Here is a 12,946-nt window from a genome sequence, read left to right as displayed (position 1 = left end):
TTTTCATTACAATGGGCCTACTGGACTGACCGTTTACTATAACTGTCGATGTTGACTTCTGCAGAAGATTTGTAATAATGCTGATAAATTCTTGTGGAAAGTTCATGGCACGCATGGTGTGAAAAAGGAAAGCACGAGCAACTCTATCGAACGCTTTCTCAAAGTCCAATGATACGATGACGCATTTTATTTTACAGGCTGCGGCAATGGAAATAATATCTCTGTAGTCGCACATTGTTTGGTAAATTGATCTGTCTTTTCCTACGCTCGATTGATATGATCCAGTGTTTGTGTTCAATACTGATTTAAATCTTTCGTTTATGATGCGGGCAAATATTTTATAGTCCGAATTTAGGAGAGTGATACGCCTAAAATTTGTTACAGATTTCCTGCGGGATGTTTCGGGATTAGAACAATGGTTCCTTCTAGGAAGTCGTGTGGGACGCCGTTGGCGGGATTCATTAATTCGTTTCAGATACACGCTAATTTGGGAATCAACTGCCTTCTGAACATTTGATAAATCTCCGCCGGGATTCCGTCAGGCCCAGGAGACTTATTTTTCGGGCTTCGTGTTATAGCGTCTGCGACTTCTTCTTCTGTAATTTCAGTTAACAAGTTGTTTGCTTCTACCGGGTGGAGCCTGCGCGTGAATCCCGTCATGAAGTCATCGTCCACCGGGATATCCATTGTCGTTTTGCCTAATAACTCTGTGAAGTACTTGTGAATTTCGTTCTTGATGTCACTTTCCTGCGTCAGTAATCTGCCGTCAGAAGATCTTAGTTCGGTTCCTGCATTGCAAATTCCTCTCATTAATCACATGATATATATATGTTTGTTCTCCTTTTACAGCATCGTGAAGTCCTGCTCTTACTTGATGACCTTCTAGCTGTTTCCGCTTCAGTCCGAGAAGTTTAGTATGAATCCGTTCTATTTCCACACAGTTGGCGATTACGGACGCATCAGATTGGTATAGGTCACGAAGGACTTGGGAGTAATATTCTATCGTCCGTTTTTGCCAAACACTTTTCTCGAGGGGGTAATTCATCAGCGATTTTCTTATCGTGGGTTTCACACATTTCATCCACCATGCCAGTGCCGAGGTATATGAAGTGAATTTGTTTTCGCACGCATTCCGTACGTTATTGAATATTTCGTGGTATTCAGGGTCTTTTAGATGTTCCACGTTCAACTTCTACAAGCCTTGTCCCCTGTACGTTTTTTGCCGTTTTAAGTTCATGGTACATATGTATGCAGCGTGATCCAAAAAGATAGTGGGCCATGACTCTTTCTGGAGAACATGCGTTTCTAGGTGGACTGTTACATAGATCCTGTCGATGCGACTAGCGGAATGATTCGTAATGTGAGTGAAACCCGGCAATGCACTGTTCTTGAGCTCCCAGGTATCAATTAATCAGGGTTCTGTAATTACGGTTCTGAGTTCTGCGCAGTTATTAAAATGCAGCGTCTGGTCTTTTGGAGACAGCACACAATTATAGTCACCTCCAAAAATGATATGCTCGTAGCGGCCACCGAAATGGGGAACTATATCATCTTCATAAAATTCAGCTCTTCGCCTCCTGTTCCCGGTGCCAGATGGTGCATAAATATTTATAAAACGCGTATTGTGATTGGTGACAGCTAGACTCTGGCGTTTACCAGTTTCTCGACATCTTTGATGATAATTCCTTCTTTGGCGAGTATCGCAGTTCCGAGGGCACTGTCGCTCCCTGGATTTACGACTGCATTGTAAACTGTGATGGCATCCAGTCTAATATATGTTACTTCTTGTAACATAATAACATCAATATCAGCGGCGTAGAACATGTCTTGCAAGTTCTTAAGGTTTAACTTGCTACAGATCTTGTTTAGATTCAAAGTCCCGATTCTATAAGCTTGTAATTAATTCATGATTAATTAAGTAAGTATACAAGTCGTTATGGCCCACTGTCGACAAGGCCTAAGGTTTTCCATGCAATGGCCGAGACGATGTCTCGTCCCTCATTTGCTTGTCTTTCTGCACTGGAATCTTTCCTCCTGGTAGGTGTGACACTTCCTTCATTTCCTCATCTGCGGGAAATTCTTCAATGTCATCTGCCCAATTTTTCGTATCACTGTGTTGAGACAACTCTATCTCTGGCCCACGTTGAGATGAAGTTCTGTTCTTTGTTTCTTTGCTTGTGGACCGTTTCGTTTCGCCATCCTGTTGCGTCTGCGTTTTCACTTTTCGAAACTCGTCTTTTCCCGCTGTATGCGGGGTCTGTGGGTCTACGTCAATATTGACAGTTGACATACCACTGATTTTGCGACCGATTTGTTGTGCCTTTTCACGCACTGATTGTACCTTTTGAGGAGCGTCAGTTGGAGCTATCCTCCGTTTTTTATGCTTTTTGGGAAGAGATCCGGATTTCTGTCGCTCTTCAGTCTCTGAAGCAGTGCTGGGATCTTGCGCAGATCCTCGTCCTCGTCTCTCTGTACATCTTGCTCAATAGTTCCGTCATTTTTGGAAAGACATCCTTCTGTGATGGGCGCCGCTTCAGGCGACGGAACGACAGCCGTTACTTCAGTAGAGCTAGTGATTACTAATAAGTTTTGGTCGTCGTCTTTTCTGTCGCCACTGCTCTCCAAAGTGAAATTCGATGTCGTAGCAGTGTGGCCACGGGTGGCCGTAGCATATGTCACTGGTAAGGTCGTCATCGTCATGGGAGGGACTACTTCCCCCGCCGGTACCTGCGTCACTCTCCTCTGTATACATTCGAAATGCACGTGTCCAGTCTGTCCCCAGCCGGAGCAAGTACACGGCTGTCCATCATACACCACAATAGCTCTATAACCGAATACGTAAACATACGAGGGAATATGCTGCTGAAGATCTATGGTTGTTGACGTTGCTAACCAGAGATATTCTGCCCGTTCACAGTCGTGTACAAATTTATTTGCTCCCCTCCCCCCCTCCCAAACACACACACACACACACACACACACACACACACACACACAAACTTTTACCTAGGATCTGGCTCGTTCAGCAGTTACGCTTTGTACATTTTGACAAGCATATTTTGGGTGTGCTCAATTTTATTGTAAAATCCCATTTTATAAAAAAACATACATCAGCAATTTAAAGATTGCAACAGTATTTTCAGCAGCGTGAGAACAATGAGAATGAGAATAAACATATTAAAATAATTTCCGGTACCGGGAATCGAACCCGGGCCTGCTGGGTGAGAGCCAGCTATCCTAACCACTAGACCATACCGGACGTCGACGATCGCCATTTCGACTCTGCCTACGCCACAATGCCTCGGCTGTTCTTTCCACACTATGACACGTCGGATACGGATGGCTGTGTTAAGAAAACTTGGCACATAGAAAGTAAATGATTATGGTTGTCCAACTACCAAAGCAAACACAAATTTAGAGTAGCTGACACTACAATTACTAGCTTGTATTGAAAACACATATAACTCGTTAACACTTACGTCAATAACAGTGACAGGGCCTGAGTGGTTTGTTATGTCCATAAAAGTTTATAACTCACGTAGAAATGTCCATTCATTAACCATTCTGTGTTTTTCACACACACTAGTCTCACATGAAACAAAATAACAGTATTTCTAAATAAATTAAAACAAATTCCAAATCTTAGAATGACGCCTATGGAACGATGCGTCCAACAATGTACGATGGGTTGCGCGCTTGTTTTTTGTAATATTCAAATGTCTTCATATGCACGCTGAATTAGTCTATAATTTCTTTGGCGCGTCAGTGGCGCTGGATTCATTTCTCCTTGTAAATCGTAAACATACATCATTAAAGTGCATAGTTAAATATTACACATTAGCAAATCAGGGTGTATACGGCCCGGGACATCCGGGAGATCCGGGAAAAACCCGGGAATTTTTTCATCCAGGACAAATCCGGGGAAAACCCGGGAATTTCTTAGAATTCCGAGATTTTTCATTGTTTTAGATTTCAGTTAAATTTTTGTAGGTTTGGTGTGTAAGATCTGATACACTGACAAAGAACTTTGTCCACTACTGCTGAATAATACTGCAGCAATGAAACATAAATCAGGGAATAGCTCCAAAATAAAAGTTTAGTTGCTTGGAAAATGGGTAATTTACACAATGCACAGACCAGTTTGCCAACAGCGTAAAGTGTCAAAGGCTTTACGTCGAAGATTATGCAGTATGTCCTCAACATCTAACTTGCATTCAATGTGCGTGACGTCACAATTGTTTCCATTTCTAGCAGATCACCAGAAAATATTACGAATAGTGGCTTGAGATGCGTTACTTTCAAAGGAAATTTCCACGCAAGATGATTTATGTTACGTGTGAGAATGTGCAGTGAATTTCTTAAATCACAGGACGTTATAACTCTCATTTAAAACGTAACACTTTGAGGATCAGCCATTTGAAAAATGTCGGGCCCAGAAGATATGCCATTTATGCCACTATTTAAAAATTTTACCGGCACATTTGTATTTGATATGACTTATCGTGTAACACACTCTAAAAAAAGACCGAGTTACAAGTTAGTTTTCATATTTAATGTTGCTCTTACATAGATAAAAAATTATGCGATCGATGGCAAAAAATTTAATTGACCTACAAAAAATGTGCATAATGTGATACTGAGTGATGTCACAAGTCTTTTCATGCCAGAACACCTCGACTTTTCTACGCAACTGATAATCATTTTGGCACGATTTTAATTGTCAAATTAGAGCCTGTTAGTAGGCCTGCGGACTTCCAATCATTGTAGGATTTATAACAGTGGATGCCAATAGACGATGCAATTCTCGTTCGTACATATACATCTACTTACGAGTTAACCGGTGTAGAAACGCACTTAGCTGATTTGAGCGAACTCGGCCTACCTTCGTAACGGACGCGCGAAAATAAACTCTGTGCATGTTGTCTTGCATCAAACGTCTTTCCAAACGTTATTGTCTTTCCTGGATTTCGTTTTCTAAAGTGCTGGGACGTCCTCCGTCGCTATAAGACCTTTACGATTCAAAGGACTGATAGGTTTTACAGCTTCCAGGGAAAGTATACTGTTGCTTAAGACGGATGTGTTTTCACCCGCTTTATACGTAATTTCATTCGGGAGAAAACGTGTTTTTAATCTGGAAATCCGAGAAAAATCCGTAATTTTTTTTCTTGTCCAAGTAGACGCCCTGCAAATAAATGGCTCTTGGCCTCTTTCATTATTCAAATCAGTGTTTTATGTGACGACATGTGGCAGTGTGAAAATACAACGTCTCAGGTCTAAATATCAGTAGTGGTCTAAGTATGGGCCAGGAGGCGTGGGGGTGTAGAATGTGCTGCCACCTGGTTGTGGCGCACGTAAGTCTGTCCCCATCCACCTCTGGTTGTGTGAATACATATTGTTTGGCTGCAGTGAGATTTTGCCCGTGAAAACGTCGATTTTGTGGACTGCATTCTGTCGGCAAGTATGTGTTTAACCATTTTCTTTAGAATTTGACTTATCTCTGCATCCGATTACTGATACGCTAAATGACCTGTTCCCCAGTTTTCATTGTTCTGTCCGTATTTCTTGACGACTGTTAGGGTCATTTTGCAGGAGGCACAGTGTGGTCCAAATATGGGCTACAATGAAAGGTCTAATTATGGACTGGCCCATACTGGTATCAGTTTATATTCCTATCTTTTTAGTTGAAACTACTCAAGATTTGTTTTTCAGGATGCCACGCAACAAGCGACACCAAGCCGAAGAGCCGGCCGGTGTGACCGAGCGGTTCTAGGTGCTTCAGTCTGGAATCGCGCGACCTCTACGGTTCCAGGTTCGAATCCTGCCTCGAGCATGGATGTGTGTGATGTCCTTAGGTTAATTGGGTTTAAGTACTAAGTTATAGGGGACTGATGACCTCAGAAGTTCAGTCCCATAGTGCTCACAGCCACCAAGCCGAAGGCAAAAGGAATACTTCGAACCCTTTGAAGAGGTGTGAAGCCATCATTGTGGTGAGGGTGAAGAAATTTGGAACTCTAATGGCTGCGAAATTATGTGTTGTCCCTCGGTCTACTCTACGACTTAAAGTATGAAAACAGATCTTACTCCAACTGCTGCTGCCAGTGCTGAGCAGAGAGTTTTAGAAGAGAGGAATGGCATTAACGCGCGTTTCACCACTAACTCAGCTGGTGGGTGTTCGGGATATCTTTTCCTTAAAGGCCATTCATCTCGCCTATCGATCGACCCTCAGCCAGGATCGTCTCATAAGCAGAACACAGAACCTGTAATGGTAAACCCAGCAACAAATCCAGGTTATCCTATTCTCAGCCAGGAAAGGTTTCTGAATTTCCTCTTTTCATTGCTTTTTCATCATATGCAAACCCAGAAACTTCGACTCCTGTTATACCTTTTCAGATTTCCACACCCTCTAAAACTGCAAAGAAAACAAGCGATAGAGGCCGTAAATCGGCAAAGTTTTCCTTGATTACAGTATCATCCTATAAGGAAGCGCTCACACTCCTAAGTCAGGTCACTTAAGAGGAAGAGACATCCATCTTTTCCTGATCAAAAATTGAAGCAGATTCAAAAATCAAATAAAGGCAAGAAACACAAAAAAATGTACAGAAGAAAATGAAAGTAGACCTGTCTTCGTCTGACGAACTATCTGATGATGATGATCCTATCGCAGACGACGAGGATAGTGATTTCGAGCTTTCTGAAGACCGCACGTCTTTTGGGCCTGGCCGCGCGGTAGCCGTGCGGTCTTGGGGGCCTTGTCACGGTTCGCGCGAGCCCCCGCCCCCCCCCCCCCCCCCCCCCCCCCCCCCCCCGTCGGAGGTCCGAATCCTCCCTCGGGCATGCGTGCTGTGTGCGTTGTCCTTAGCGGAAGTTAGTTTAAGTTCGATTAAGTAGTGAGTAGGCTTAGGGACCGATGACTTCAGCAGTTTGGTCACATTGCCCTTACCACAAATTTCTTCTGGGACAGATGTATTGTGCATATTCTGCGACAGCCGATTTTTAGCCAATGCCGCAGAAATTTGGATTCAGTGTATCCAGCGCCGTTTGTGAGCCACACTGAATGTATATGGATGGTCACTGGAGTTTACGTTTGTGATTATTGCAAATAAACTTGCCGTTTAGACTTCTTAAATATTTTTCCTTCTTGTTAAAGGTAGCCCACATTTGGAAGCAAGAAAAAAACTGGCGCATCTGCATGTTAAGTTCCATAGTGCTCAGAGCCATTTGAACCATTTTTTTTGAAGCTGGTATTGCCATGCGTATGCAAATACAGAAATATGTAAACAGGCAGAATATGGCGCTGCGGTCAGCAACGCGTATGTATGACAAGTTCAAAAAATGGTTCAAATAGCTCTGAGCAGTATGGGACTTAACTGCTGAGGTCATCAGTCCCCTAGAACTTAGAACTACTTAAACCTAACTAACCTAAGGACATCACACATATCTATGCCCGAGGCAGGATTCGAACCTGCGACCGTAGAGGTAACGCGGTTCCAGACTGAAGCGCTTAGAACCGCTCGGCCATCCCGGCCGGCTGTAAGACAAGTGTCTTGTGCAGTTGTTAGATCGGTTACTGCTACTACAATGGCACGTTATCAAGATTTAAGTAACTTTGAATGGGGTGCTATAGTCAGCTCACGATCGATAGGACACAGCATATCCGAGGTAACGGTGAAGTGGGAATTTTCCAGTACGACAATTTCACGAGTGTACCGTGAATATCAGACATCAGGTAAAACATCTAATCTCGGACATCACTGCGGCCGAAAAAAGATCCTACAAGAAAAGGACCAATGACAACTAAAGGACATCGTTCAACGTACAGAAGTGCAACCCTTATGATGCACACTGCTGCAGATTTCAGTGCTGGGCCATCAACAAGTGTCAGCGTGCGAACCATTTACCGAAACATCATCCACTCGTGTACCCTTGATGACTGCACTACACAATGGTTTACGTGTCGTCGGGGCCCGTCAACTCCGTCATATGTCTGCTGATGACTGGAAACATGTTGCCTCGTCGGACGAATCTCGTTTCAGATTGTATCGAGCGGATGAACGTGTACAGGTATGGAGACAACCTCATGAATCTATGGACTCTGGATGTCAAAAGGGGACTGTTCAAGCTGGTGAAGACACTGTAATGATATGGGGGCGTGAGCAGTTTGAGTGATACGTCTAGATCCGACTCTGACAGGTGACACATACGTAAGCATCCTATCGAATTTTTACTGTCTGAAAATTGTCGCCGGTAGCTACTAAGATGATTTTCACGTTACAGTAGCAAAGCATAACACTCAAATGCTACACCTTCGGTAATTTGATAATAGTGAGGTACTGATGTAAAGCAAATGCAATGTGGTTCCCAGCCTTCGGTTGTTTTCCTACTTATGGTTTCCTCCTGGTAGCTGTTCGTGAGTTTACTTTGTTTTCCTCTTTGGCACCGTAGCCTTCAGCCTTCCAGTATATCGCTAACGTCCTCGGGCTGCTTATACCACGTTGGCCTGTTAGCAATACGGCGGTTGTATGCACATTACACAGGATTTTCACTTTTATTTCGTTGGTTTTATACAGCTGGCGTCTACTGGATCTTACAATATAACCTACGTTGAGTTGGCCGGCCGGTAAGCCATTTTTCAGATTTCTTTCATTCTCGACGTTTCGGTTCCATACTAGAGTATTATTTTTGGATGATATTTCTCATGTAGGCCCTGCTTACAGTACTTTCCCTTGACTGTAGTTAGTTGTTACGCATTTTATCCCCGTTCACAGTAGTGTACCGATTTATTTTTACCTAGGACCAGGCTCGTTCAGCAGTTACGCGTTGTACATTTTGACAAGCATCTTTTGGGTGTGCTAGATTTAATTGTGACAACCCACGAACGTGGTTTGACTTAACTTTAATAACTTCCCAAAAGCTGGGACACCGTAATTGTCCATATATGTTATGAAAATATAACCGTTGTAAATACTTGCATTGTTTTTTTGTTGAATAAAAAAAACATGTTACTAGAATGGAGGCAACAAGATGGCCCAAAATCACAATGGACTGGATCCCGTCAGGCAGCAGGACAGTGGGAAGACCTAGGAAGAGGTGGATCGATGGAGTGAGAGAAGACCTGTTGCAGCTGGGAGTCACGGAAAACTGGAGACAGATAGCAGAAGACAGAGACGGATGGAGAGCTCTAACTGTGGTGGCGCGCGGTCCTCTGGGCCTGATCGCGTGAATGAATGAATGAATGAATGATGTTTTTTTTGCTGAATGCCAATACTACGATTTCAGAAACTTCACGCATTGACTTATATACTTAACAGGTAAACCTGAAGATTCGATGTGAAACCGGTAGTTGCGAATAGAGCACCTTCATACAGCTATGCGGGTATAGGAATCATCTCATCATCTTGAGTTTTTTATTGTTATAATTTTTACGACAATCTGAAAGGTTATTTAGTACTGAGTGTTGTTACGTTATTGACAGTCTGTCAGTTGTTCATATTAATCTACTTTACAACATTCTAAAGAAACAGGACGAAATTTGTTGAATCCAAAATTTCAACTGAAAAAATAAGTTGGTATTGCAAAAATTATTCTATTGCAGCTCAGCACATTTCTGTGTAATGAGGTCGCTTCCTGTGTGCGAATGTCGCTCTCAGCAAGAAATGTATAAAAAAAATATACATCAGCAATTTAAAGTTTGCAACAGTATTTTCAGCAGCGAGAGAACAATGAGAATAGGAATAAACGTATTAAAATAGTTTCCGGTACCGGGAATCGAACCCGGGCCTGCTGGGTGAGAGCCAGCTATCCTAACCACTAGACCATACCGGATGTTGACCCATTTTGTTTCTACATGCTGACACCCCTATGCTCCGGCGGGGTTGGAGTAACCACCTCCTTATTAGTAGCTCGTGTACTTGGTCACCGCCTTCGTGCCCTCGCTCACGGCGTGCTTGGCCAGCTCGCTAGGCAGCAAGAGCCGCACAGCGGTCTGGATCTCGCGGGACGTAATGGTCCAGCGCTTGTTGTAATGCGCCATGCGAGAAGCCTCTGCGGCAATCCGCTCGAAAATGACGTTCACGAAGCTGTTCATTATGCTCATCGCCTTCGACGAGATGCCCGTGTCAGGGTGCACCTGCTTCAGCACCTTGTAGATGTAGATGGCATAGCTCTCCTTCCACTTGCGCTTCTTCTTCTTGTCGCCCTTCGAAATGTTCTGCGCCTTGCCGGCCTTCTCGCTAGTCTTGGGCGGCATTTCGAACGTACGGCAGCAACACCGGCAAGCGCTCCGTTCTAGTCAACGTCTCCCCTCACAGGACAATGAGAATAGGAATAAACATATTAAAATAATTTCCGGTACCTGGAATCGAACCTTTTTTTTTTTTGTAACGTAATAAACTTTTATTTACAGATTAACAAAATACATTGCTTGATCAAAGGCACATTTAGGTTTACACATACAGTAATCGTATCTTTCCTTTTCATATAGTTTTTCTTGTATTTTCTTTATGATTTAGTTCTCTCTATTAAGCAAATTTTGTGTTTTTTTATATTTGTCTGTTTTCTAGTCTATTTCCAGCTCCAGCTCTGTGTGCACTTATTAGAGCTGTATTTTCTTATGGCATTTAATGAGGTTTATTTTGTTGGCGCCTAAAGATGGCGTCCTTTAAATTTGGTTAAACCTATTGACTAAGACATATTTCTATGGTACACTCAAGAAAACAAAGTATACGCATGAATATGGATAGTAAGTTTAGGGAGAGTTGTTTGATTGTGGTTGGAGATAGGGAGAGGGGGAGAGAGAGAGAGATAGAGAGGGAGAGAAATGAGAGGAAAACATTTGATATATGGTAATAAATCATAGCAAATCGTCATTTTGCATTTTGTCACAACTGTGTATGGTTTCCACTATTATTAAAATGAGTGTTAGTGAATTTGTGCAGTACTTCCATATCACCTTTTGGACACGCAGGAGATCACCAATATTTTAGCACTTTCCCTAGTTGTGTGACGATATGATTGCTGTAACGCACTCTTTCACATGTCAGATCGCAGGTGATGCACTGCCACTTGTCACACAAATCACAGACACTCACGAAACACGCACTTTGTGGGTGTTGGAGGATGTGGGGATGCCTGCGTCAGCAAACGGTGAGGTCTTGAGGAGCTATGGGAGGGCGTGGTGTGTCGGCGTCGTGTGTCATGGTGGCGTCGGCGGTGTAGGCGTCGGCGGTGACGGCGTCGGCGATGGCGGTGTCGGTCGCGGCATGTGGGGGCGGAGGGCGTCTTTGAAGGCGGCGTCCAGCGCGATCTGCAGATAGTTCTGGAACCTCTGCCGGTAGTTGTTTTTCTGCCTGGCCCTTTTGTGCTCCTCCCAGAGATCTGTGAGGAACTGTACTGTGTCCGTCTGCTTTTTGGCGATTATCGCATGCGCTGTCATTGCAAGTGTCCACATGGTAGCGACGCGCTTTGGCCGAGGGAAGCTTTTTGCCTCTGGGATGGTGAGCTCCGTGATTTCTATGTTACGGTGGGCCGCCCTGTTCATGTGTGCCACCATTCTTCTACACGTCTGCCATATCTGCAGGCTTGCCCGGCATGTGAAACGGTGTTCCAGGGAGTCTATTTGGTTGCACACTTGGCAGTTCGGCGAATCGCGCATGCCGATGCGTGCTAAGCGCTCGTTTGTGGGGATCGTCTTGTGTACGACTTTGTACCACGTGTCTCTAGCTTCTGGAGGTATGGCTTTCTCGGAGAGATTCTTCCAGACTTGTGGCCAGTCGTGGCCTGGAAGATTCGTCTCCGTTTTGCTTCTGACTTGTTTACCTCGTAGCGCTCGGTAGATTTTCCCTGCAGTTCTCATCTCCTTGATTGCTAGGGTGGATGTTATGTAGCTGCTGTCCATTATTACCTGTTTTATGTAGCGCATCTTAAAGGGATTCGACTGAAATCTACTGGCGCTTCCTCGGAGTCTGGTCTGTGTTCCTTCAGTAGAGACGACGTGGTACAGTCTACACTTCTGTCCTCCATTTTTAGTGCTCTATGGAGCAACAGTGCCGAGCATTTAGTTGTGACGTCTATTAAACCGAGCCCCTTTTCTTCTCTAAGAAGAGTGCTGGTGGCTTGTGACACTTTGAAAATTTCCCGCCTCCACAGTAGGTAGTACACAGCGCTTCTTATAGACTTCCCTATTTCTATTGGTACGTTTATGACTTGTGCCATGTACCATGCCTTCGCCAGGATCGTTGCGTTGATAATCTGCGTCTTTTGATCCAACGTTAGGTGTCTGTTGGAGTGTGTCTTGACGAGCCCTCTGGTGGTGTTCAGGATGTTCCGCCAGTTTTCTGCGGCCATTTTCAGTGGCCAGGCCTGCAGCTGGACACCTAGCACCTTATGTTTGTCGCTCACCTGGTATCATGGTCTGGCTTCTCTCAATTTCCTGTTCCCTATAGGGAGCAGCACTGTTTTGTTTGGGTTGGTTTTCGCCCCAGATGCCTTTCCAAAGAATTCAGTTATTGGGAGGACACTGTCAATATCCTCCTCTCCGTCCCCAAAAATGCTCAGGTCATCGGTATATGCCATACACGTTACTTTAACGTCCTGTAACTTGTAGCCTTTGATGGTGGTGGCGAGCTTCCTGAGGACTGGGTCGAGGGCTACTGTGAATAGTGCCATCGACAGTGGACACCATTACCTCACAGATTTCCCCAGTTTTATCGGTGCAGATTTATAGTTACTCGTGATGTGGCATTTGTCAACATGTTTTCGATGACTTGAGCGAATTTGGGACCAAAACCTAGTCTCGTGAAAGTCTTCAGTAGGTACCGGTGACCGATCCTGTCGAAGGCTTTTTGGAAGTCTACAGAAATGATCGCTGCAGTCGCTCTGTTGGATGCGTATGATATAACGTCTCTGTACGTGCATACGGCGTCGAAGATGTTTCTGCCTAACACTGCAC

At 44.1% G+C, this 12,946-nt stretch overlaps 2 non-coding genes across 2 annotated transcripts; both read right to left on the bottom strand.

Annotated features, from left to right (window-relative positions):
• Window positions 1-3,187: 3,187 nt before the first annotated feature.
• On the bottom strand, window positions 3,188-3,259 carry Trnae-cuc (transfer RNA glutamic acid (anticodon CUC)). The gene has a single exon. It is a non-coding gene; the product is annotated as a tRNA-Glu (tRNA).
• Window positions 3,260-9,750: 6,491 nt separating this feature from the next.
• Window positions 9,751-9,822, bottom strand: Trnae-cuc (transfer RNA glutamic acid (anticodon CUC)). Its single transcript has one exon. It is a non-coding gene; the product is annotated as a tRNA-Glu (tRNA).
• Window positions 9,823-12,946: the final 3,124 nt, after the last annotated feature.

This window comes from Schistocerca gregaria, chromosome 9 (assembly GCF_023897955.1).
Source record: "Schistocerca gregaria isolate iqSchGreg1 chromosome 9, iqSchGreg1.2, whole genome shotgun sequence".
NCBI classification, from domain to species: Eukaryota; Metazoa; Arthropoda; class Insecta; order Orthoptera; family Acrididae; genus Schistocerca; species Schistocerca gregaria.
Note: the sequence above shows the minus strand (reverse complement) of the source record. Positions and strands in the feature narration are given on the sequence as shown.